Below are 23,539 nucleotides of genomic sequence, written 5' to 3'. Positions count from 1 at the left end.
CATACGAAGCTAGAAATGTGCATGAAAAGAATCAAATATACAACTTTAAATAAATAAAAATTTTAATTTTTAGTTTTTTTATTTAAAGATAAAACTAAAAATTAGTTAAAAAGGATTTAGAAGAAACAATGAACGGCATAGATGAAGTCCTACGCAAGAACTATCGCGTGAAAATAAACAAGAACAAAACAAAAGTAATGAAATGTAGTAGAAATAACAAAGATGTACCGCTGAATCTGAAAATAGGAGGAGAAAAGATTATGGAGGTAGAAGAATTCTGTTATTTGGGAAGTAGAATTACTAAAGATGGACGAAGCAGGAGCGATATAAAATGACGAATAGCACAAGCTAAACGAACCTTCAGTAAGAAATATAATTTGTTTACATCAAAAATTAATTTAAATGTCAGGAAAAGATTTTTGAAAGTGTATTTTTGGAGTGTCGCTTTATATGGAAGTGAAAATTGGACGATCGGAGTATCTGAGAAGAAAAGATTAGAAGCTTTTGAAATGCGGAGCTATAGGAGAATGTTAAAAATCAGATGGGTGGATAAAGTGACAAATGAAGAGGTATTGCGGCAAATAGATGAAGAAAGAAGCATTTGGAAAAATATAGTTAAAAGAAGAGACAGACTTATAGGCCACATACTAAGGCATCCTGGAATAGTCGCTTTAATATCGGAAGGACAGGTAGAAGAGAAAAAATTGTGTAGGCAGGCCACGTTTGGAATATGTAAAACAAATTGTTGGGGATGTAGGATGTAGAGGGTATACTGAAATGAAACGACTAGCACTAGATAGGGAATCTTGGAGAGCTGCATCAAACCAGTCAAATGACTGAAGACAAAAAAAAATTAATTAATTATTATACAATGAGTAAATAGTTGAATAACATATCGATAAATTCGATAATTGACAATTATTTAAAATTTTTTTACTTTTGTAAACATAAACAATCAGAGGTACTTTTCCGCGGCTGCTAAGTGCGCTCTAAGAGCCGTGCAGCTAATAAGGTTTGGCCGGCTACAACGTAAGATTTCATTTATTAACAAGATTTCCTACCGAAAACTATTTTAAGTGTAGTGAAAATATGCTTTATCACTCGATTTTAATAAAAATATGCAATAACCGGTGAGAATGGGCTTAATATGCAAATGCATATAGTCCGGTCTCTAATTATAAAATTACCATGTTTTGGACATCCGAAACTCCGTACGTTCTCTTTTACCATATTTCGTGGAAAGATGGAATTCTGCGGTATTCATCTTTACCAAACCATGCAAATTAAAATTTTCGCTTTATATGACTTAATTCATTACTTTGGTCAAAGAAAAAATTCATTATTTTGTTATATTCATCTATTTATTTTCTTTCTGTAGCAGAAGCAATATCACTGGTTTTAGAGTTTTAAAGTTAATCTAAATTTTCTGCAACCTTGTTTAAGATGCACTTCACACATTTTGTGAATGGATATATGTTCCGCAACACAATTCTTTATTTTAACTCAACTAAGATAAAATAAGATTATGCTTAGACGGTGTATTTTTTGTTTGTTAATATATTTTTATATTCCTGTAACTAACCCTTTATTAACGGTTGTATCGATTTTCACAAAATTCACATCGAACGATTCGTCTCGATCATGTCAGTGACAGCTTTTATAAAAGAATTACGAGTAATAAAAAAAATCTATATATTTGATTTATTTTCAAGTAGCATATCAAACAAAATTGTCTACAAAGAAATTCACTGCTTATATGCTTGTATGTGGTGTGTGTGTGTGTTTTACGCTTAAAAGCTATATATGTATAAAATAAAGTTATGTATGTGTATAAAAACTTAAAAGTAGTTTTAAATTGAAGTACCAACATGTTTTAGAAAAATAATTCGCAATTGGTAACGAAAGATAAAACAAAAGTTCAAAAATCATATATACATTAATAAATATTATTTGAATACTTATTGTGTTGCATTTAAAAATATTGTATATTGCATAGTGATTCCTTATACGTGAAATCTTTTTATCGATCTCTTTTCTATATCGTTCGATAAACAATGGGTGTTGATTAATAAAAGTTATAGCTTTTAAATTTATTATTTAATGTTTAAAAAAACTCTCAAGCCGTTTCTAATAAAATAATCTCACCAGAAATCAGGTTTCTTTCTCTGCTTTCGTTAACATAATAAAAATAATTTATTTATTCCTTGGATGGACGTTTTGCTAATTTGATCACACATCTACTGTGTGAAGTTTCTTCGTTGCTTTTTTTTTAATTTTCTAAATTTCATAATTATTTTACGTATGTTATGTAGGCTGTATTATAGTTGAGATTTTCCCACGTCTTTCCTGATCCTTTCAAGCAGATTCCTTTTTTTGTAGATAATGAATACACTTTCTCATTTCTTATGTATCTATATATAATAATATAAAAAATGTGTAATAATTTAAATAAAAAATATATTTATATTTTTTAGTATAAATAATATATTTAATAAAAATATATATTTACTTTACTTCTTAACGTAATATCTAGTTATAAGAAAACTAAAAACAGTTCAATTATTTGTCACAATTATAATTTTCTAAAAAAAGAATTCAGTTCTGATAATGTTAAGATTTTTAATTACAGAATACGAACATATTAGAAATAAAAATCTAAGATTAAAAAATCTGATCTAATAATATACAATGAAAATATAAATAATTTATAAGATTTGTTTTTGTATATAGAAATTTATAACTACTATTGTACAATCAGTTGAAAATTTAAGATATTAAGAATATTCATGGACTTACACAAGATGTAGGTAATATACGCATTATAAAAATAGGAGACATAATATATTTATTTACTTTTTAAAATATCTTTACGTTGTAAATATAACTTATTCCGATAATTTGTAATTACTTAACAATAATAACATTTTTATAATTATTTACAACAATTATAATATGTCAATGTCCTCCGTGTCTTTTAGGTGCGTTTCGTATAAAGGTGACAATTATAAAAGTAATGGAAGGTTGTGTTTTTGTAGCGTATGACTACCCTTATTCTCTTGCATGTTAACCGTCACATTTAAAACTAAATAACAAGGGATCTTTTTTCATGTTTGGTTAATTAATTAGAATTCAAGATAAAAAATGTACACACACATACACACATTTATTAACTTATATATATATACTTACAATATTTTCATGTTACATATGAATATTTAAAAACAAAATAACTGAATGTTTAAATAAATAATGAATACTATTTCTTTTTTTCACTTTAATGAATTTTACTATAAACCTAGGTCAAGGTATTGCTTGCAAAAAACCATACAAACTATGCAAACCGTACGTTATTTTCACGGTAAACCTGTTTAATTAATCATCACTAATAACAGTAACAGTGTATTCGTACCCCTTCGTAGGTCTACTGATATTAAATCTACGTAGGTTATATAATACATACAACCTAACGCCACACCCTATAACAACGAATAGGTCTTTACGTGTCAGGCAATTAGTTTACTTTTGCTGTTGTTACTAAAGTTTTGAGATTAAGCGTTATATAACAGAAATGCTTTATGCGAGATGAAAAAAAAATTAATTACTTTAAACTGATTTTATATAAAATTTTATTTCCCAATCTATACTTTCTACTGAAGTAACGATTATTAGAATAAAATAAGATAGTATGGTGATGTTTTTTGCTGATGTAGGTAAAATAAATTGCACAGGAATCTCCCAGAAAGAGTAAGGTTTCTTTAAGCCATTAATAAACCCTTTCTGCGACGACATAACGATTTTAAAAATGTTAGATGCAAAAGATGGCAAACTTAAAAACGGAACTTTAATGGTTAAAACACATTTGTGGAGCTTGCAACAGCTATTTACGCGGTCAGTTTTCTAAGTACAAATTAGCAGGATATGAAGTTAAGGATAAACGTTAGCGAACAAGAACTTGTAAAATTAAAATAGATTTTAAGAGAAAAACTTACTGCCGTATTTCACAGACTTAATGAAAGATTTATGTTGATTCCTTACAAACTGGAAGTTGCCGGTTTGGAGCAACCTTTTGAAGATTTACCAAGAATTTCATGTGTTGGATGTGTTCGATAAGTTCACGAAAGTAATCGTAAAAAATGACAATAATGTAGCGCTGAATTGTTTAACTTGAGTTAATAATAACATAAGAGCTAAGATTTATAATAAATTTGTTTGGCGGTTAACTTCTACCGGTATAAACAAATCGACGGCTAACCGCATTTTAAATTTCTTTCACTGTTCAGATAAGACAATTTCCGGTAAAGCCCCTCAAGGCTCGGAACGGAGGGGGTAGTGTGGCGACCGGTAACGTCACAATGCGGGTGTCTTCTCCCTACGGGGTTGGGATGTCCAGATAAGAAACTAGGCGTAAATGTTAAAGATGAAAAATCCGAGAACCTTGAAATACCACGCATAGTAGCTGCAACATTATTAAAAAAATGTAAAATGTATTATTTCTGTAAAGATCCTTTAAAAGATTGTGTAGAATGTTTAAGAAGTCTGAAATATTCTGTCCCTCTTACAGATCAGTGGAAGAATATTTGCGACTCTTTAAAAAGCAGCTGTTGTATTGTTTATAAAAACATTTTAAATAATGTACACTGGCTAACAGTAAAACTAATAAGATTATTAGTTACAATATTAAGTTCCCGAAAAACACACATATATAGTTTAAGTAATATAGTTTAGTATTATTATATTATTTGACTTACTGCGATTAGGTTATAGGTAATATTTATCGAAAAATTATCTAGAAATTTTTTAAAACTCGGATGATAAAAGGGAACTAGAATTCTGCATAGCTTACGTAAAATTTGGTAAAACATATTTCTCTAAAAATAAGAGCTTGTTGGGATCTATAACAGAAAAATAATAAAAATAAAGAACGATTTAAGTATTTCCAGCGTGCAAGAAATGATTCCTCTTGTCTAACCTTGAATTTGTTGTTTAAAGAAAAGGTTACAAGAATAGGAAAAGAAGAATTTTTGTTAAGAAAGAAGCAATGTGAGGGTAAGACAACAACATCTTTAGAACAAGATAAAGAAGCCGTAGTAATAAGAAAAACGTATTTAAAAATCGTTAAAGAACTTAAATCTCATTTCCAAAGATAATGGAAAGAGTTAGTTTTGCATTCTAAATTCGATTTGTTTGGTTTTTCGACCGATGGTAAAAATAAATTTATTTATTTTAGCGCTCTAGTAAAAAAGGGGGTGAACAAGATTTTAAGGCGTGTTATATTAGGAGCCATTAAAGTAGAGATCTATTGAATTCTCTAAAATATTAATCTTTTAAAATAAGATTTCTTTAAAATTCCTTATTTATCACAATCTAATTCGGAATTACAATTTATTTTTAATGTAATTTGGAAGAAGGAAATAACCATTTTTAAGAATAGAATCCAAAGACTATATAAATTATAAGAGCTCTGTCTTTCCAATTATTGTGTGTACAAGTAAATTCAAAGTTTTCCAAGATCCAAAAGAAATACAAAAATTCCAAAACGCGCAAGAGTAACCGCAAAATGTTACAGTAGATATTTAAATTCAAGTTATCCAATTAAGAATTGAAATCGTTTGGAATCTTTAAAAGAGGTGAACAAATTTGTAGCGTCTTCTGTTAAACAAATTCAATACAGAGGTTAAACAAGGTGGATATTTAAAATGGATAATTTAGGTTAATTATTTATGTACAATTAATGATTCGAATATGAAATGTCACAAGAAAAGAATCTTTAATTTAAATTTTAAATTTCACTTAAAAATAGACAAATTTAAAACAATTTTATCAAAAAATAAAGAAAGATTGGTAATTTATGCGCAATAGTAAGTAATAAAATTGACTGTGAAGTTAAAAAAATGGAGGATATTAATAAATATAAAACGGGTTGCTGTACTTTAACGAAAACCCCAACAAATTTAACAGAAGACGAGAAAGACGAAAGAAGGTTGTATAATAAACTTAAGAAAATAGAAAACAGTTGTTTGTGTCTAGAAAAACTAAGGCAAAATGTAGTCGAAAAGGTAGATAGAGATTTTTGGGAAGCAACTCCAGCAGATGTAATGGAATGGTTTTTCCAAAGACATTATTGTAGATGAGAAAATTTAGTTAGAAATTGAACTTATTTTGAAGGAGAAAGTAGTAATTACGGTATTTTAAAATCAGATTGATTTGAAAAATTCTATGGTTTTAAGATTTTGAAAATTACCGCTTTTAACATGTTTTCGTCTAGGAAGGAAGCTAGTATTATATATTTTTAGTTATTGCTTTAGTAGTTTTATATTAGTAGAATTTATATTGAATTTTATTCTAATGTTTCCTTTTAGTTTACGTCATATTGGATATTATAAAAGAATGATTAAAGTAGAAGGAAGATCTACTATTTCAAATAGTAGAAGGAAGATTAAAGAAAAACAAACCAACATATTTGGCGTTTATAGACCTAGAAAAGGCATTCGATAACGTAGACTGGAATAAAATATTCAGCATTTTAAAAAAATTAGGGTTCAAATACAGAGATAGAAGAACAATTGCTAATATGTACAGAAACCAAACAGCAACAGTAACAATTGAAGAACATAAGAAAGAAGCCGTAATAAGAAAGGGAGACTGACAAGGATGTTCCCTATCACCGTTACTTTTTAATCTTTACTTGGAACTAGCAGTTAATGATGTTAAAGAACAATTTAGATTCGGAGTAACAGTACAAGGTGAAAAGATAAAGATGCTACGATTTGCTGATGATATAGTAATTCTAGCCGAGAATAAAAAGGATTTAGAAGAAACAATGAACGGCATAGATGAAGTCCTACGCAAGAACTATCGCATGAAAATAAACAAGAAGAAAACAAAAGTAATGAAATGTAGTAGAAATAACAAAGATGAACCACTGAATGTGAAAATAGGAGGAGAAAAGATTATGGAGGTAGAAGAATTTTGGTATTTGGGAAGTAGAATTACTAAAGATGGACGAAGCAGGAGCGATATAAAATGCCGAATAGCACAAGCGAAACGAGCCTTCAGTAAGAAATATAATTTGTTTACATCAAAAATTAATTTAAATGTCAGGAAAAGATTTTTGAAAGTATATGTTTGGAGCGTCGGTTTATATAGAAGTGAAACTTGGACAATCGGAGTATCTGAGAAGAAAAGATTAGAAGCTTTTGAAATGCGGTGCTATAGGAGAATGTTAAAAATCAGATGGGTGGATAAAGTGACAAATGAAGAGGTATTGCGGCAAATAGATGAAGAAAAAAGTATTTGGAAAAATGTAGTTAAAAGAAGAGACACACTTATAGGCCACATACTAAGGCATCCTGGAATAGTCGCTTTAATATTGGAAGGACAGGTAGAAGAGAAAAATTGTGTAGGCAGGGTACGTTTGGAATATGTAAAACAAATTGTTAGGGATGTAGGATGTAGAGGGTATACTGAAATGAAACTACTAGCACTAGATAGGGAATCTTGGAGAGCTGCATCAAACCAGTCAAATGACTGAAGACAAAAAAAAAGAATGGTTTAAATCACTTTTTTATCGCACGGAAATTTTCGGTACAAGACCTCTGTCTAAAATTCCTTTTCCAAAGTTATTTTTAAAATAAATTGTGTAACACCTCGAGGAATCAGCTCTACCTGGACGTTGTAATAAATAACAGATGGGCGTTAATCAATAACGGAAAGGTGCACGTCTCTTTTCTTTGCGATCTTCTTTACAATCATTTCTGCAAGTATATTTGACCGACTGTTGGTTTCTATTTTATTTTATTATTCTTAATTGTTTGTATTTACTAATTTAAAAGAAGACTGGCGAGTAATTACGTAACAGTAAGTTTAATCAAAGCGAGTTTTATTTTATTTTGTTTAAATTCCTAATTTGCATTTAAAGACATTTCTATAAAATAATTCTGTTTTACACACCTCATTCTGAAAAATTTATTAATAATAATAATAATTTTTTTTTATACGGTACAAAAGTTTCTCGAAAAAAAATTCTTAACACTGATTACAGATGTGTTTATAAATAATCCTATGCAAATTATAATTTAAAAACCGTTAAAGAAATTAACGGTGTTAAAAAATTTTCAACGCCGTAATACTAATTAATTTATCTTTAAAGATCTGTATAAATTAGTATTTGTTCCTAATCGACTATTTTATCGATATGACCTACAAAATATTTTTGAATCCGTGGGAACATCTACATTTGCATTTGAAAAAATTGAACTAAAGAACTCTTTCTTCAAGTCTATAATAAAGTAAATGGAGGCTAAGATAAATAAATTTGTTCTAGATTTAGAAGTAACTTATAAAATAAAAGACTGTAAAATAGCATGCGATACCTTCTCTAAAATAATATTCAATGATTTCGTTAAAAACAATAGGAATAATCCTAAAATTCTTAAAAGTCAAAAACCTCGATTAACAGTAGCCATAATTACATCGCTTAAAATTAGAAATAAGTTTGTTTAAAAATAATTTTTCTGCCGAAATCTATAAATCTAGGATAAAACATTACATTAATATTCTTAGGAAAAACTATTCGAAATAACAATTATGTAATAGATGGGAAGTATTAAACAGATTTTTTAAGAAAGCCAAAAGAGATTAACATCTACACTGGAGTTATAAATTTTATAAATTCTCATGGAAATGTTGGTTCTAAATTATCCAGTACAATACATCGTAAAGAAAGATTTAAAGATACAAACGAAAAATCGATATTTCTGTAATCTGTAACAGAAAAAGAAACGGAAATCAAAATAAAATTATTAAGAACAGGCGGTCCAGATAACATTTCTATAAAATTAGTAAAACAATTAGAACGTTATCTATGTAAAACTTTATCTTACATTTTTTATTTATGTATAGAACAACGTATTTTCCAAAAGAATTGAAAAAGGGGCCACTATTTCTCAACTTATATAAAAGAAACGGAAATACTTTTGATTTAAGCAATTACAGGCAAGTTTCTCTTATACCCATATTCGCATGTATTTTCTAAAAAGGTCTTTACGACATACTAAATTCATTTATAACGAAACATAAAATTCTGTATGATTTTTAATTTGGTTTTAAATAAAATAGAAATAAAGAAGATGCAATCTGCAAGTTAATTTGTAAAAATCGATAAGAAAACAATAGTATTTTTTCTAGCTACAGAAAGCATTGTAAACATTAGATTCCTCTATTTCAATAAATAACCTAGAGAGAATTAGAGTCAGAGGAAGGTATTGAAATTTATTTACTTCCTATTTAAACAAAAGATACTGTAATACCGGTTTTTGTTTCTTATGACGTAAAGAAAGGAGGTTTAAGAAGAACCACCGGCATCAGTTTTTTCATTTGAGTAGGCTTTGTTTGCTGATGATATACAACAAAATATTCGATTCGATGAAGACGGCAACGGGTTACTTCTTAGTAGAAGTGAAAAATTACCGATTCTATATTGTTGAAAACGACTGCTATTTGGGTGATCGTTTCTGATTTATGTAAGGCAATTAATTACAATTAAAAAGGTTTTAATTAATTATTATCGTCTACTAAACCGCAGACGATGATTTAAACAAAAATAAATCAAAATTCGCTTTTAGATACTCTTTTTTACTTTATGTAAATGTTTCTTCTGTGTATTAACTGCTTTACTTGCATTTTAATACAGTTATCGTCCCTTAAATTTCTCTCAAGGGCACTTGGCAACCGCCTAACCTTTGCTACTACATTAATTTTCGCTATATTGAAAACCCATTATTTCAGGAACTATTAATGCTACAGGCTTCAAATTGTTTTATAAGTAGATTAGATGCATCTGGAATTATAACTATAAACCACTTCCCAATTGGTATTTAAATTAGTAATGATAATAAATGTTTTTCAGTTTTCTAGGAATTTTTATTTTTTAACGTATAATTGTTGACATTTCTTCATAATTCTAGATGTATTGAAAAATATGTACGTACAGAATAATGACAAAAAATTCAAGTTTTCTTCTATGGTTCCTAAGAAAATGGATCGTAAATTTAGAAAATATGATTTTTGGAAAACCGGATTTAAAAATTACATAAGCAATTTTTTTTTAAATTACCTGTTTTAAAACTGGCCGGCTTCATAATCCGGGTCATCAATGCTAGCTTTCTGATCTTGTAACTTTAGCTTTTTATTTCTGCTTTTCTGTCTTGCATTTTTCTGCATTTCTTGAACTGTTTTTTCCGTCTCGGTTATCCATTCTTCGTCAATCTTTTTTTAATTTTTTTACGGTATTAAGATCCGGATTCATTCCAAGAGGCTGCAGAACTTCACATTCGCTAAAGTTTCCATTATTAAATGTTGACGCTACATTATGTATTCCAAACTCAAATGTTTCCTTCCCCCACAAAAATATTATTTAGCAACCGGGTTCAAATTATGTGGTCAAGGGACTCGTTGGAGTTGTGCGTCTGTCCATGGAAACATTTTTTCAACAAATCATCATTAGATCTTTGAAATATTGGAGTTATAGCTTGAAGAACAAACAGACATTGGGAGAAGTTTTGGGTAACAACAGTTTTACTGGTAAATTTTCCAGTTTTACTGGCAAATTCAGCGTCGTTGTTTGCAAAACATCTGTGATCAATTTTTTTTAAATAAAAAAAAAATTGTTAAAATACAGTTATGAATCATCTTATTTCAAATGACTCAGATAATATTGAAAAATAAACCGAGAAGAAATTAAAAAAAAAACGATTTTTTGACCCCTTACCGATTACGAGTGTACAACGATTAGCAAAAGAATTTATTCTACTAGATGCAATAATACAATCTGTTCAATATCAGTAAAAAATAAAGAACTATATTTAAGATGTAACATTTCAAATGAACTCAGACCCGTTGACGTACGATTAATAAATTATAAATTTATATTTACATATACAAAATAATTATAATAATATTTTAATTTTAAATTAATGAAAATAGTAAAAATAACGGACTGAAAATTATAGAAATGGAGGCACAACTTAATAATTAAAACATTTTATAATTTTTAATTTTTTTTTATCTTTAGAAAAAATCTATCTAGCAAAGACATAGATAAACATAAGATGAAAGAAAGACGTGTACGACAATGCCGAAGATAACACGTATCCAATTCAACTCTCTACAGATTTATCAACGAGTTATATCGATCTAAATTTTATCTGTTAAATTGATAATAAGTTAATTAAATAAAAATGTGTTTAGCGGTATAAAATGATAAGACTTATTGAGAAGGAGAAAATGTGTTAAAAATTAGGATACTCATTAAGTCATCATAAGTCGTAATGAATTTATCTGTTAACATACAGTTGATGAAGCACAGGAACTCTGGACCTCCTGGACCCTAAAGGCACCTCCTGGGCCCGCGCAATGCTTCAACTGCAGGACTGACCCCGGAGGTGGAGAAACAGTTTGATAGGAGTTTTAGTCGGTAGGGTACGGGTACGCATAGGCTCTTAATAACATCTAGCCGAACCCGTGCGAGTTCGACACTCCTCCGTTTATGGGGGGTGGGTAAATGGCATTTCTCAGACTCATCTATAACAAAAAAACCACAGTTAAGAATCTTATTTTGGAATGAAAATATTCCAAAAAATTATTTTTTTACCCCGTTACTGGCAAAAGAGTAAAAATGTAATTTTGTTCATACGAATTTTTTCTGGTATTTTTTCTACATTTAAGATCGTAGTCATATCGAAATGTTCATAAAAAAGAATTTTCTCATCTTAATGAAATAATATAAAATTGAAATTAATTCGCTTATTATCTTACTTGGCCCAAAATTTTCAATGATGTTTTATTCAATGGCTTTACAAAAAAAAATACAACTTTTATATTTTTTAAGAGATAAAAATTTGTTCTAAAATTTAATTCCATGAGTTTGATGTACTCTTGTTAGAAACAGTTTTTTTAAATTTTGAACAGGAACTCCGACTACCCGCTACGTGAAAAAATTCTGTTGAAAACACTTTTATAATGGAATTAAAAAAAAATTAAGATACAATAAAATAAATAAAACTTGAATAACTCTTATACGAAACAAGTTTTTAAAATGTTAGGAAAGGTAAGTCGTTCCAAAATTAGGATATTGATTAAGTCTTTGTTGAAAATCGTAACTTAATTTCAAGTATTTATCAATGGAAAAATAGAGTTTTTAAAAGTTTTTATTCGTATTATCATCATAAGGAGGATGCTTGTAATTCATAATAGATTTCTATTAAGGAAATCATTCTACGGTTTATCATAAAAATTTCGAAAACATAGTAGCAATTTTGAAAAAAAAATCTGTCCTACAAAATATTTTCTAAACTCCATTTGATTGAATTTATTAATATTTTTTCATTGTCTATCACACAGTAATTGATTGAAATATACTAATTAACTGAATTTGAATCCAGTCTGTTTTGTTTTGTATTTGTGTGTGCTCGCGCGTATTCGTGTGCAAGTAGGCGCACTTGTGTGTTTATGCGCTTATACAGTATAAAATAGATATTTTTCTACATTTAAATTTCTATACGTTGGAGATTTGTTAATGTACTGAAATTATATTATACAGATAATGTAATCATTTTAAACTAACAATAATTCATTAAATTAAATTAAATATATAAATAATAAAATGGAAGTAAACAAATTTGAATAATTAAGTTAATTAATTAATTATAAAATAATAAGTACAAATAATAAATATATACGTGCATATATACGTTTGTGTATGTGTGTCTGTAAGCTATATATTATTTGAATAGCTATGATAAAGTCGGTAGGGGTACTGGTGTATTCCGTAGGGTGTAAGCGACATTATATTAATGTGCAGGTTTAATTAGTGTCTCTGCAAGTCCGGCAATCGGAGAATTGTTAACAATGAATGAGTTGAATTGAGTAATATTGTTTTACGGTGAGGACGGGAATGAAGATCGATTGTCCGTTGTCCGTTGTCCGTCGAGTGTCCGTTCTCTCTATAAGATGTAATTAAGATGACGACTGCCCGTCGCACAAATATAATATAACCTATATAGAGACCTTCTCTTAGTTTGTTATTAATTACTGAAGTCGGAATGTTCTTGCTGTTTGTTTTATTAAATAATTCTAATTTACGATTTAACTTTTACAGTTTAATATTAATGGGAAATTTTCTATCAAAAATATAGTTTCACAACGTAAATTAATCACGTTGACCCGTGCCTAAGAAAAAGTACATATAATAATTATTAAAAAAAAAAAAAAAGAATGAAACAGACATCATGACCGTGTAATGTAATGCACGTATATTTAGTTATAAGATTCCCATTGACCCTATCGATGCTGTATGTTATATGTAATATATATTGGACCTGAAAGGTTTAAGTCGAAATATCTCTATTTCTGATGATTTTATTAACGGTGCTACATATCTTGTGCGGAAATCACATTACCGGTTTTGCAGAAGACCATATAACATTATTAACATCATCTAACGTGACGCATAGATATCGAATATCGATTCCCGCTGTCCCTACCTTCCCGCTGGACGGCGAACATTTCTTTTGTCAATTTTCAGACCGATTTTTTGTGTCTAAAAAGTACGCTTCCTGGATTTAAATTCAGGAACACTCAACGATATAGCAAAAGCAACATTATTATTTCATAGAACTGTGAAAGATTATTGTAGAAGTTATCCTTAATTTAACTTTAGCTTCTTGTAATAAACAGGCGTCTAAAAATAATCGGAAAACATTTTACTAGATGACAAATTATACAGCGCGTCTCAAAAAAAGGTTTAAAATTTTGATCGGCTGTAAAAATCTTTCTCACCGACCGATTTGGCTGAAGTTTGCAAAGAACACTAAAACAACTCGCCAATAATACGCGATAAAATATTAAACTTTTTTGAATGTACAGAAACGTAATTGTATTTTTTAAAATAATACGCCGGTTTTCATTAGTTAAAAAAAGATGTTCATTATTTTATAACGAAATAACCATCTTTACTAATAAAATTACCGTATATTCCGCAGATAAGACGACCTTTACATAAGATGAGGTATTAATTTTCGTCAAAGTGTTATAGTTTTAGCATATATCTGTTTTATAAGACGACCCCCAAACTATCAACGGCCTATGCATTTAGTTTAGATCGGCGATCATCATCAGGATAATAATACTTTATTGAGTATACGGAAATGACCTATTCGGGTAATGACCTTGACTATTCACAAAAGCGTCGTATGGGCTGTTATATTTTGTGGACATATTCTACTCTGTACCAGCAAATAATTACAATTTCTCCGTTTTTTTCTCAATTGCTCAATAAACATAATTTTTAATATTTATTTTGTTTTATTATTACAATGTAATGTATTGTCATATAGCATATTTAAATAATACGATAGATTTTTCGATAAGTTGTAATAATTTACGAGATCAGTCGCAGTTGGTGGTTGCATGAATAAAGAAAAAGCCTTCTGTAGCATTGTTACGTTGTAGGTTAAATCGCTTGATTCAATTTATATAAATTTCAGTCTATTTTTTTTTGTATCTGTCTTATAAGACGACCCCAGATTTTGAAGGGACTTTTTTTATGATTCAACTATCGTCTAATCTGCGGAAATATACCGTAGATGATATTAATAATAGGTACGAATTGAAATTTCCCCTTAACTATAAAAAAACAGAATTAGAATGATTAGTCCATCTAAATCTATCCACACAGCTACATATTAATAGTGAAATCTTACAAAGTGACGTAAACGAATTCTTGTATAAAGTCCACGGTAAAGGCGCTTATTCATTATCTTTTTTACCAGATTTGAAAACCGATGATTTACAGTATTAATTTCCTTTACCAAATTTTTCTATTTGCAATGGATATCTTCGATTAATCAAAAACGTTCATTTAAAAGCAATACCTGGATGCATATCGACCGAAAACATTTTAGAAAGTGCATCTGGAAATTTCTCTAATGTTATAGCTAACGCATAACATTTCATTTTTTGCTTAATTAATGAGATCGTCTTTCACGAAGATAATTTTTTGTTGTAAAACAATTATTTTTGGTTATTCTTAATTTTTGTAAAAAATGGAAATAATATACAGTGCGACTGCATGCACTGATGGTAAAATTTGAATAAAAATATTTTTATAAAAAAATCAAATTGAACAAGCTAATTGAACGAGCTATCTGACGTTTATTTTTATCGTTCATCCGTGCAGTTAACATATTCTGTGTATCCATCAATGATCGGCCCTTGATTGAAAGTCCCTGGAGAACTTCCTGAAACACTCTGTATATAGAAGAGTTATCTTTTCAGAACACCGGAAAACTAATCATTATAAAAAAAAAAATAAAATAAAAAAGTTATGGAACAGTAAAAGCAATATAAAATGGATCACAGAAATGAATAAATATATATGAAGGAACTCGAAATTACAATAGAATATTTTGAGAAAAAACAGGCAAAATCAAGAAATACAAGATAAACAGACCAGACTACAAACAAATCTGTTGTCAATTGATTGTTTGTTTGATTGACAATTGTATGTTTGTGGTCAATTTTTAGTTTTTTATCTATGATTGTGATTGGTCCTTTCAATTTATAAAATAATGAAAATTTTATTAAAATTTTATATAAGTGCAGTAAATTTGATTAATCTCCCCCATTGCTGGAGAATAACATATATAATTTATATATTTAACACTAATTCGACGAGGTTATGTTAGCAAGCGTAGGTTAAATTTAAACTTCGCTTAAATTTAAAATTAATTTTTTTTTACGAGGTTTTTCTCGTAATTTGTTTACCGTAGAGATTGGAATCGGGTTATTTTTTTTTAAATTTCTACTTATCGTTTCGACCCCCACCAAAGCTTAGTGTTTGTTGACACCGGCGAAGATCCAAATAAGCAAATATTTTGGTCTTTCACCGACGTATTTGGTATATATCGACATTCACCGAACAATATCAACATTTCCCAGTTATCGGTCTTTTACGGTAACATTTATATTATGTACAAAGTTTTGTTTTAGTTTGAAGTGTGATGTTTTACAGGGTGTATTTTTAATGTTACATCGATTTCTATAAAAAAACTTCAGCCGTATAAATCGAAAATAAAATAATTACAGACAACCAAAGTCGGAAATCTCTTTGTGGGGCACAGTATAGTTCTATGCGAATTAATAAATAAATTACATAGATGTTATTCTAGATTTGTGACTGTAAGGTAAGGCTAATAATAGCCTTACTAAATAGCCTTACAAAGCCTTGTAAATAAGGCTTTCTTGCGAAGGTCTCTCTCTGTAAACAGACAGACCGGAGGGAAGTGTTAATGTTTTTTCATTAATATTACATTTTAGACTAATCTATATTTTAATAAACATTCTCCGATTATTATTTATTAATAATAAAGTCTTAGGTAATCGATAGGCTATTTTAATTTCGATGAGTTACTGTTAATTGAAAATCGATCGATTCAAAAGTGTTTAAAATGGGCATCGGTAATTAGAAAAGATTCGTTATTAAGAGGTATCATTTAAGTTCTTTTTTTTGTGATTTTTACACGGGAATAAAGTTGAGGTTTTACAATAATTGGAAAAGGATATTCCGATAGTTTTTCTTCGAATTTTTATCTGGAGACTTGTCAAATGAAATCGCAGAGTTTAAAATACAGAGAACTAACATAATAGTCATATTATGAAAGGCGTTCTTAAGCTTTCAATATATCCTAAAGAGACAACCCAAATGGTAGATTTATATCAGTTAAATGGTACATTTATAGGTTTTTGTATTTATATTTTTAATTTGATTGAAAGTAAAGATGAAATTTATTGTACAGACCTCTTAATCGTGCACGGTTATCGGTAATTAAGGGAGGAATTTCTAAAATCTATGCAACAGGAATAAATCGTAGCTTTTTGTGCGTATAAAAAAAATAATTGTTAATAAACGTATGAAAGCAATAATGATCGTGCAGTTTAAAAAAAAGGGTTCCAAATAAAAATTGATTTAAAAAATAATTTTATGACAATATTAAACTGCGGCAAATCATTTGATAGAGAGATAGAAAAATCGCTTAGAATTGAGCTTTTAAATTATTAGTCAATATATAGGGGGGAACGGTTGTTATGATTAACCCTTGTTCTCTAGGGAAAACGTATATAGGTTGGGGGTTCAGGGAGAGGGGCGGGATGGTAGCTATCGCACCTATTGAGCCGTGCTTTCACACCGCTCTTATCACGGTGGCACGCAATAATCTGTCTGGCCGATAACAACCGAACTATATTTTGTAAGTTATAGTTTCCAACGACCACTATAATACGTGTACAGTTAACTAATAACGTCTACGTTATGACATCGGTTTGTTAGTATAATACGAAACGTTATCGGTATTATCTAATTTCTATTCTTTAATATATTTAATTACTTAAATCCAGAATATTCCACGATGTACGTAGTTTTTAAAATGTTTGTATTATATGTTCAATTAAAGGCCTGTATAAATAAAAAGTTTAAAATAATTGTGTGCGCGTGACTTTTTTAAAATGAAAGAATATTTTGGAAACAACTTATTTGTAAAAACTTTCTCCAAAACGATCAATATTTCATTTTTCCGAAGATAAAATCAGGACACTCATTCGCTCTTCTTCGTAATTATATTTACTTCACGTACTTAAGTCCATCGATTGATGACTATTTAAAATTCGATGGATAGTGAATGAACAGTTTAATTACACAGTTCAGGATTAACCAGCCGAATTACGGTTGTCAAGTAGTTTAAATGTGGTTTCATGTTTCTACTTACCGTAGCTTAACGTACGAATACGGTTACTTATTTTACTTTCTCCGATAAATTTAAACTTTACTGTTCGAATTTAAAAAAAAAAAATTTGGACTCTAACGATTGGGCAATCACGATATTATTACATTCGCTTCATAAGATAATTACATTGCTTCGTGAGATAATTACAATCGGATCATTCTATGAATGATTAATGCCTGAACAGAAAATCCAAATTTTGCTTAAATTTATTCACATCTTTATGGGGTAATAGCCGACCCGTCTAGCCAGAACCGGGACCGTCGGGGTTCAGGTCAGCCCAGGCGAATCCCAGAGCCAACTCAGGGTCTCCTCGAGGCCTCCCGAGGCCAGGAGGCCTACCCACGGCCGCAGAGCTCGCTTTGCTCGCCATTCTCAATTTGCCAGGGGGACCGGCGTCGTCATTCCCATCTACCCAGAGGAGTCCACTCCCTGGACCTCCGCACTGTAGGTTATTTTTACGGTTGTGAGAATAATACTGATAAATAACAATTATAGTATTCAGGCTTCATAGAAACCTGAAAAAGTAAATTACAAAAGACAGACTAATAGTAACTATGGTAACTAAAATACACACATCTATGACGACGAAATATTCATATCTTGTTTCTTTGAGGTGGTGGTAGAAATTTAGTAATGAAGTTAAAGTAAGTAATGAAATAAATATAAATAATAATTAATCGTTTTATTCTTGATGAATATCTTTAATTCATGACTTCACCTTCCTTGGGGTCGAAGAAGTAATGAATATTTTTAATGTGTTAACTTTGAAGGGAGCTAGGGGGCTTCGGTCGATGGCTTAAAACCTTCCAGGATAACACGAATGTATCCTGAAAATTTGAAAGTAATCGGTCGGTTGGTTCTCGTGTGATGCGATATCAATCAAACTTTATATATATATATATATATATATATATATATATATATACATACAGATTTCCGAATAACCGTGATCTGTTAGGTCGACAGTGTATATGATGCATGGAAAAGTTAGCCTTCAACCTACTAACCAATACCCCGTTTGAATTTTTAAAATCTGACGATTGTCTGCGGAGAGCGCCCCGTTGCTCCTCCCAAAACAACGCCCCATGGGCATCTCGTTTGTTACCAGTTGATGGTGATGATCTGTATAGCCTCCCACGAGGTGATCACATACCTCACACCCTAGCCTCACACGCAATCCCCCCGGGAAGACCATTACTGTTTAACAGAAAATTTTTAAATTTATTTAAAGTAAATTTAATTCTATTATTTTTTTAATATTATTCATTCGACTGATTCGAATCATTCGGTTCAAACCCAGGTCACACAGTGACAGAGACTCACAGTTCGTTAATGTTTGTGCTTCAACAGGCAAATTTTCATATCTAAACTTTTCAGTTGAGCCAAGAAACGTGGGTAAAAATTTGGTTGCGATTGATCGAGTAGTTTTTATCCCGAATAAACATAAACCCTCTTCGTCTTTATATAATAGTATAGATAATATTACAACTATGAAGTACAGTAAGTTTTGTAGTCACTGTATGTTGGTAAAGCGAAATATCAGAAGTGTGTGATCTATTAATTTGCGTCTGTACTTCTATTTGTAGAAACTGTATAACGTAGATAACGTCAGTCGTGCTGCTTGATCATCCTCGTGAGAGCAACAAGCCGATAACTTAAAAAAAATGATTTTACTATCGATTGTCAGGTTGGATATGATTGAATAAGTATCAGATGGATTTTATATCTTATCCGGTATGTCGTCATTAAGTTTTTGTTAAAAATATCAAAAAAATACTATTATATATAATGTAAAAAGCTTTTCTAGTTATAAACAACGTTGTACCACTTACTCGGAGATTAAAATTTATTTTAATCAATAAAATTAGAATCGGTAGAATTTATTTTACAAAATCTATAAAACGTTATTACCTATTACAATATATATATCATGTCGATATGAATTTATTGAAATATTATTGCAAATTTTTACTTAATATTAGTCTGTTCATTCCACCTAACATCAATGGGCAGATCAAGAGGAGATTTCTCACCTTTTTCAATTGTGAGTTAAAATTTGTATAGCAACGTTATTTTTTAGGTAAATTTCATAAGAAAGCTACCCAAACAAGTTAGGTAAAAAACAAAATATTTTTCGGAAAACTAAGTATCGCTATAACTTCTTATTACGAAAAATATCGAAATCATTTAAAGTTCCTACTATTCTTTGGATAAGGGCAAAAAACTTATATAAGGAAAGTTTTTTGATATCATCAACTATTGGCCCAGGGGGTGGAAAAAATGGGGTTTCAAAGACAAAAAAGTCATACCTTCCTTAATAGGCGCAGTATCGAATCGGTTTGAAGTGGTCGTTAGTCCTCTAAACATTACCTAAAACTTTTGTCTGAAACAATTTTTCATCTGATTCATCCCTTATGGGAAGGGATGACCAAACTTCTGCTGGAATTGTAAGCAAATGGGGCTCGTCGTATGCTAAACACGTGCAACCATTGTCGTATTGAGTAAATTTGAAGTTTTTCTTAACTTTAAGGTGGAAATCTTTTTTATTACTACTTAGCACCGGTGAAATATGCCTCTCCGCCTTCCGGCGTGCCGAAAGGGATGTTTTAAATGTGACAGAAAACAAAAACAAAGAAATACTTATAATGGTGATTGAAATTAATAAAAGCGTGATGTCTTGAAATAGCGACTACCGCATTATCTACGCACACCTTTTTATCTTAATCCTGTTGTAAGAACGAATCATTTATTTTGCAAAACCTAAAGAAAAAATGCTAAAGGATTCACAAAATATTTCAATGAACTACTATTCTATATTTGACATATTGTTATATTATTCCACCGATAGATGGGTCTGCAGATTGAATGTCAAAACAGAAATACTGAAGAAAAAAATTAAAAAATTTGTTTAAAAAAATCAGACAAAACCCAATTAAGGCTTCAGGAAGTAAAGATAACCTTCATTTATGTTTTGATATCAAAAAGTGAGTTCTTAAAAAGAAAGATATTAGGCAAATAGAAATTAGAATATATGTAACGAGAGCTTCCTAAATTCAATTTAAGGAATTATTAAAGATATGTTAAAAGAAAAATAAGATAAAATTTACGAACGATTACCGTAGAACTAATTATAGAAAATGCCAGCAAAGGAATACATAACTTTCCCCGAGCTATCCTTGACAGATTATTATTTCAAATATCTCATAAATTTTCTAAATATTAATGTTTTAATTATGCAATATTTTGAGTACAATTGCGGAAAGGATCGAAGTGTTTAGTAAAAAGATTTGAATCCTATTTGTTTTCCTCGATCAAATGACGATTTTACATTAAAAATATAATTGAGAAAAAAATCATAATTCTTAGTAAAATATTTTGGCTCCCAGTTGACTGCCTTGACTAAGTAACTTTTTATAATTGTTATTAAAACATTAATTTTATTATCTTTTCTGCTAAGAACATAATGATTTCTATGTTGAGTACTGTTTTCCTTTCTTAGCTTCATTCTTTTATTATATGTTGACGCGTTTCAGAACCACTCCATTGTCAAAACTTTTTGTACTAGTACTTTTAAATTTTTGTTAATCTTTACATAGCATTTAGTAAACGCCCTTCCATACATTTGGCCTTATATGGCCTTCTTCCTGTTTATTTGTTGAAATAACAAAAATGGATTGGTGACTTTTTTATCATAAAAATTATTCTATATTTAAAGTACAAATACTAAAGAGAAAGAAAAAAATAAATTTTTAGTAAAAAATGTCATTTGGATCGTATTTGCTCCCCTGGCTCGACAGTTACTTCATGTATTAATTTTAATATAAAGTATCATAAATTATAAAAAATTCAATATTTTTGTCATGATATAGCCTCTTTTTTAAAATTGTCATCTCCATTGATTCTAGATACAGTTGGCTCTTCAACCTTGAAAATTAAAGTTTAAAAAATAGGAATTTAAGTATGGGTTCCATTCATCCCCGATATTTTTTGGGGCTTAAAAGTTTACTTGTTGAATTAATTATTTAATCCAATATTTTAATTTCATTGGTGTTATGTTATTAATAGCAATAAAATAAATTATCGTCTACTATAAAAAAAATAAATAAATAATTAAAAATATCTTGTTGTCCCCTAGTCCGATAGGATAAAAAATCAGGCCAAAGCTGAAACATACATAGCCAAATATTTGTGCTAAATTTCACCGTTTTGGTCAACGGGTTTTCAAAATACGAGTATGAGGCAAAAATTGCTAAGAAATAATCTTGACTTATTAAATATTCCCAACCATTATATCTTCAATGTGAGAATTTTTATATAACGTAATAAATAATTTCATCGTAGCATAATTCAATTTTCTATTACCGCAGTACAAAAAGTAAAAAAAAAATAAAAATGGTAGAAAACTACTGCTTCTCTTTATTAATTTTTTTCAACATGTTTATTAGTACCCCATTTTAAGAAATTTTCTGAATCATTTTCTAAAAAATTTACGTTGAATTAAAAATTTATGCCCCGATAAATAAAAAAAAACAGGCTAACACGCATACGCATATATTTCTATTGCTTTCTTGTGTTTTATCGAGCAAGGGGGTCTTGTATCGTTGATAATTGCGATAATTCCGAATCCCAAAGTTATACTTTTCCTTAATAACTATGCTTGTTCGGCAGCAATAGAACTATAATCAGGAAAGTAAATATGTATTGTTTCAGGATTTTAATACTTCAGCCGAATACCAGAGAGTGGACTTCTATTATAGGATTAATAATATCCTCAGATCATTTCGTCTACAGGAGAAAAAGTAGATTAAAACTAGGTCAGGAAACATAAGCCTAATCTGTAAGTAGAAGAAGAACTTACAAAAGTCAACTTTTTCGATCATTGGACTACACTTTCGGACCGTATAACTGATTAAAGGTATTACATACAGTTTTAGTTAACAAAACTATAATGCTAGGAAATAATATGCTGCCCAAATACTTTTATTTTATATTTATTTATAGTTTAATAAATATGTATATATATATTTAATTTAGGAATTCGGACATCTACTTTTAAGTACGATTAAAAATTTTAAAATGTTAATGTTATTACCCTCTACAAAATTTTCCTAAAAAAACAAAAAGATTTTAGACTTAAAAAAAAGTATTGTAGTTACGAATAATATAGTCAGAATAATAATGTTTCTATAAATATTTTCTTTTTGCTTCCAAGTTTTATTTACAGTTAGTTTTATAAATAAAAAACTATAAGTAAATTAGATGAGAAATTGATGACGTGTAGAGAAAGTTTCCTATGAAACCCCCTCAAAAACAATCCATATAAGCAATTATATAGGTTGCCTGAATGAAAATCAACGAACAGTGATAAAAGTTAAAAATAGAACATTATGAAATAACTTAACAAAACATAAACAACAAATTTTAAAATAAATGATGAGACGAAGGACAACAAAATTGAGAGAAGAATTCTTAGACTAGACATCGCACATATCTCCTAGATCCAAAATATGATGTTTTTTCAACCGTATAATATCATCGTCCAGGAAGTTCAACTAGGTAGTTTTCATGGATGTTGAGCCGTAATTAAAATTTTGAACTGAATCGTTGAATTTCCTTGTAAACGTATGGCAACCCCCAGCTACTCATGGATTTCGCTGTTCCTCACAAACCGTGACGCCTCTGCTGTGCTCCTAATTAATTTA

The 23,539-nt window shown here is 29.5% G+C and overlaps 1 long non-coding RNA gene across 2 annotated transcripts in view; it reads left to right on the top strand.

Moving 5' to 3' along the window:
• Positions 1-23,539, top strand: part of LOC142325824 (uncharacterized) — a 193,586-nt gene that overhangs the window by 39,616 nt on the left and 130,431 nt on the right. For both annotated transcript variants that reach the window (XR_012756595.1, XR_012756596.1), the window contains exon 4: positions 22,548-22,752. This is a non-coding gene — a long non-coding RNA (uncharacterized LOC142325824). The remainder of the gene's footprint in view (positions 1-22,547; positions 22,753-23,539) is intronic.

This window comes from Lycorma delicatula, chromosome 5 (assembly GCF_047948215.1).
Source record: "Lycorma delicatula isolate Av1 chromosome 5, ASM4794821v1, whole genome shotgun sequence".
Lineage (NCBI taxonomy): Eukaryota > Metazoa > Arthropoda > Insecta > Hemiptera > Fulgoridae > Lycorma > Lycorma delicatula.
This window is presented reverse-complemented; position numbering and strand designations above follow the sequence as displayed.